Source organism: Condylura cristata, unplaced genomic scaffold (genome assembly GCF_000260355.1).
Source record: "Condylura cristata isolate star-nosed mole 26May11 unplaced genomic scaffold, ConCri1.0 scaffold00008, whole genome shotgun sequence".
Classification (NCBI taxonomy): Eukaryota; Metazoa; Chordata; class Mammalia; order Eulipotyphla; family Talpidae; genus Condylura; species Condylura cristata.
This window is the reverse complement of record NW_004567109.1, coordinates 51,736,141-51,741,531: the sequence shown is the minus strand read 5'-3', so window position 1 is coordinate 51,741,531 and position 5,391 is coordinate 51,736,141.

Genomic DNA, 5,391 nt, shown 5'->3' with positions numbered 1-5,391 from the left:
TAGTGCACAGTTGATCAAATACTGGCTCTATTGTCGGTTGAGTTTCTCCCTCCCTCAATTCTATTCATGCATTTGACACTATTCTTACATAGGCTGATGTGCTTTGTTTAGAAAAATAACTAGTTAGGAAAGGGGACAGTATGCAGTAATGTTACTTAATTTTTTAAGTTTCTTTCAATGATGAACCCAGAATCAAGTGCTGACCTATCATTTAAATTATTTTTCCCCCTCCACATCCTTACAGGCAATTGGCATTGCCATTTTTTTATTTTGATTTCCACAGGTATAAAACTAGTATAAAGAAATAGTATTGATTGTGTATACTAGTAGTATAAACTGAAACTTTGTTAAACTTACTTATTACTTACAAGTTCACTTAAATTATTTTTAATGCTCTATCAGGTAACAGCCTTGTTCTTCGATTACCATAGTCTCAACGTTAACACAGGCTTCTAATTTTCCTGTTTTGTGCACCTGGGGGGCAATGTACCATAGTAAGAGGTAGGGCCTGTGAGAGAATGCCCTCCTTTTGTTAAGTGGGAAAATAGCGATTGTGAAAGGGGCATGGAAAAGAGACCTCCCGTATATTCTCAGGCAGATAAGTTTTAGGAAAATGGAAATAAAAGTTGAGAATGTGGAATTCTCTTCACACCAGCCATGTAACTTGGAATTCATGTGCATGGATGAAGAGTGGTTATTCTGGTTTAAAGGTTTAAAGGTTGTGGTCACAAATCAGCAGACATTTGAACAACAAATGACTGGACAGAAATAGAAATTAAAGCAGATCCAAGATTGGCAATAGCATTGTGGTTAAGAGACAGGCTCTGTAAACCTGAAATTTGCTCTGAAATTTGCTAGCTATGTAATCTTGGGGAAATCATTTCACCTCTCCCTGCTTAATCTCATTTTCGTTCTTTTTAAGATTTATTTATTTATGCACACTGAATTGGGGTACAAGCCAGAGGGTGGGGGCGGTGAGAGGCTTCACCAGAGTGAAGAGCAGGACAGGCACATCAATGAAGTACACTGCTGAGGGGAGCAGCAGGCAAGACAGGAGAGGTCTGCTGCGCCATGTGGATCACTTCCAGGGCTGGGGATCAAACTCACACTGAAGCGGCTACAGTTCACTTGCAATGCTGCGTCCTAACCTGTTGCGCCACCAGGGAGGGCCCTGCTTAATAGCTAAGCTGGAAATAAAACAAGTCTACACACCTCATAGAGTTGTTGTGAGGATTAAATGAATTACGGTATAAAGCACTGAATACTACTTGAGAAGTAGTAATCATGCAAATAATTAACATTAACATGAGGAAATGATCATCTGTGACTTAAAAATAATAACACTGAAGTTAGCGTTAACCTATACTTTGCTATCACCAAAGCTAAATATTGATAGTTGAACTTTCAAATTAAATGAAAAGGGCAAGTTTCTATAGCAAGTACATGGCAGAGCCACGATTCTTGCCAAATTTGTACTCTTAAGGGTTGTGCTGTGTTGTTTCTTGAAAAGTGAGTGAATAGGGCCTTCCTGGTGGCACAATAGGCTGGGGTGCAGTACTGCAAATCTGTCAGCAGCCTCTTCTGCAGGAGTTGGATACCTGACCAGGGAGGTGGCCCACATGGTGCAACAGACCTCTCCCGGCCTGCCTTCTGCTCCCTTCAGCAATTTACTTCCTTAGTCTGCCTGTTCTGCCTCCCATTCTCTCTCTGGTGAATCCTCTGCTTCCCACTCACCTCTTGCCTATACCCCAGTTCTGTATGCATAAATAAATACATCTTTTTTTTTAATCTTCCCTTTAAAAAAAAGAAAAACGAATGAAGCAAAAAATAAATAACCTAGAAAATATATCAGCTGTAAAGTAATTCCAATGTTAGGCAAAGCTTGTACATTTATTTAAAGTATTTATTTATTAGGATTTGATTATTTTTTTTTAAAGATTTATTTATTTGTGCATACAGAACTGGGGTACAGACCAGAGGTTCAGGGGCGGTGAGAGGCTTCACCAGAGACAGAGTGGGGAGTAGAACAGGCAGATCTACGAAGTACACTGCTGAGGGGAGCAGCGAGCGGGTGGGTCAGGAGAGGTCTGCCAGGTCATGTGGTCACCTCTGGGGTAGGCGGGAATCAAACTCATGGGGAAGTGGCTTTAGCTTCTTAGTGCAGTGCTTTAACCCGCTGTGCCACCAGGGAGGGCCAAGGATTTGTTTTTATATTTATATAAAATTTATACATAAGATTTGCATATTCCCAAAGTGACAGGGAAAGTGCTTGAGGTATTCTTCCCTCTTTTATACCACAAAAAGTTTATTTTCATTGGGGGACATAGCCCCTCCCCACTATTCATACTCTTATTACTAAATATATCACCCAACTTTTGGTGTTTAAAGGCTCAGGGATTGTGCCTTCCTGCTGTTCCTGGGGATTCAGGCTGATCATGTTCAACAACTTTGTTTTTGTTAAATGGAAATTAGAGGGTTGTTTTTCATTATTATTTTATGTCACCTCTATTTCTGTTCCCACCCTACCCCCATTCTAAATTTAGGGTTTTTTGTTTGATAGCATATACCTTAAGTTGCAAAACACAACAAAGAGCTTGAAAACTCTCATTTGAATAACATCGACTTCAGGAACAGCTGCTCAGATAAAATAAATCCAAGAGAGCCCAGCAACAGAAGGCAATTGCTTTTCTCTTTAAAGGGACAGGCAGATTCACATACAATTGTTAAATACTAAGCTGTTACTTTAATAGCAATTTTTGCTGATATCAAAGGGTTTTGAAAAACATTTTTATGTGGGTGTTTTACCCGGCACATAGAGGATTCTATTCTACTGTATTTCAATTTGAGCAGTTACCTGATGAAATCATTGATAAAGGTCCACAAAGCAGGACATGAAATCCATCAGAAACCATGTCTCCAGACTTCTTTACTGAGAATGAATAAATAGAAAGTTTGTCTGGCAAAAGATAAAGAATGAAACCAAATGGAAATTTATAACTAAGATAAAATTGAATTGTCAGTTGTAGAAGAAAAAAGATCTATTGAAGTGTTTTGTTGATTATAACATCACAGGCTTCTGTAATGTGATTCATGTTGCAGAAATAGTTGCACAAAAGTCTGGGTTTTCAATGATGATAAAACTCTTAAGGAAACCCAGCATATTAAAATATGATCTTATAGAATGGATAAATGATTAAGAGATTATTTGCTCTAAAAAGACTTCATCCAGGACCCTCCCTGATGGCACAGTGGGTTAAAGCACAGCACTGAGAATTTAAAGCCGCTTCCTCATGAGTTCGATTCCCGCCTGCCCCGGAGGTGACCACATGGAGTGGCAGACCTCTCCTGACCTGCCCGCTGCTCCCCTCAGCAGTGTACCTCGTTGATCTGCCTGTTCTGTTCCCCACTCTGTCTCTGGTGAAGCCTCTCCCAGCCCCTGAGCCTCTGGCCTGTACCCTAGTTCTGTATGCACAAATAAATAAATCTTTAAAAAAAAAAAACTTCATCCATCATATGAAAAGATTTATCAAGGTTTTCTTTTAAACATCTGGTTTAACTAGTACATTTAAAATATGATTTTGACTTGTACATATATTATTTATATGAGGCTTTGCATAAAGTAAATTCTGGAAGAAAACAGTGCTGTGGATTGAAAGTTTCAAAAGAGCAAGTTAATTATAACATACTTTAATTTTACTGGCTCAGTTAAAGAAAAGAAAAATGTAAATGTATATTTACAGTACAAAGCATTTACAATCTCACATTTTCCACTTCTCAATTAATTAATCCATTCACAGTCCTTTGTAAATAATTTCTATAATTGATTTTTCACTGACATTTTCTCACTTGGCTGTTTCCACTTGTGACACTCAAGTTTATTTGTACCAATAGAATGAAATATCACACTCTTGGATCACTCCATGAGGGTTATTTTTTTTTTTTCAGTGTAGAGTCAGATAGGTTGCAAATAACAGACCACCTAACTAGTAGTGACTTAGATCTCAAAGCATTCATTGTTTATGAAACAGAATACCCTGAGAAAGGACTCAGACATGAACCCCAGTGACGAGGCCAGGCTTCAGCTGAGGCACTCAAGGGCCTGTGCCCATGCTCTACTCTCTCTGTACTACTGAGACTGACATTATTGTGTCTTCCTGCAAGACACTGAATAACTATTGTGACCAGGGACTTTATATTCCTCAACTCTTGACACTTGGTAATCATTCATTAAATATTCATTAAACGATTGAGGAAAATTTCAACTAAGCGGAGGGAGACTGGAACTATGAAATAGAAGGGGCTTTGGTGCAGAACTGAGTTAGAACTATTCAAGTAAATGCTGGATCTTTGTGCTCCTGGTTCTTAAATAGACTTCAGTACAACTAGAAAATATCTTGGGTCATTACAGTCCTCCTGCTTCCTGGGGGGCCTTTTGTTGAGTGACCAAGGCTCTAGGATTGAATTTGCAAGTTTAGAAGACTAGAGTGAGCTCTATTCGTCTTTATGAGAAAGGGTTAGAGGCCATTGGAATCAGCAAGACTGTTTTTGGGTGTGGTATGATGTGTGTGAAATAGTAAAGGGGGATTGAGCAAATCAAGGCAAGTGGAAGCAAGACCCAAATAGTGTGTGTGTGTGTATGTATATAAAATTGGTGAGTTTTTAAGTGAAATGCTATATACCGTGCAATGAGACACCATACATTTTCAGTGTAGCTTTTAAACATCATTATACTTGGTATAATGGATACAAGAAGATGAGTTGTATAAAATCTTGAGGTCACATGGTCAAAGTGTTGTGTCGGAATTCAGGACAATCCTGAATGCCTAAAATGATGTCCTATCATGTGTCATGTATACCACATTTACTGAAGTTGGTGTGCTTTTTGGGGGTCGGGGGGATTCAGGGTTTGAGAATAACTCTGGTTGGTACCTGACCATTTTTCTAGGATAACACTCTATCAGCTATTTGAGTGATTTCAGTAAAAATAGTTTTACATGGCCTATTTTAAAATTAATAAATCAATTTTAAGACAAAAAGAGAGTTGGGGGCCCTACCTGGTGGCACAACAGGTTAAAGCGCAGCACTGCAAGCTAGCCACAGCCACTTCAGTGTGAGTTTGATCCCTGGCCTTGGACGAGAGCCACATGTTACAGCAGACCTTCCCTGTCTCACCTGCTGCTCCCCTCAGCAATGTACTTCCTCAGTCTGCCTGTTCTGTTCTCCACTCTGTCTCTGGTGAATCCTCTCACTGCCCCTGCACTTTTGGCCTGCACCCCAGTTCTGTATGCATAAATAAATCTTTAAAAAAAGAGAAAGAGAGAGAAAGAGTTGGGAACCCAACAAAAGCCCCGCCCCCCACCCCCAAGGATATTGGGTTTTTGTTTTTTTTTA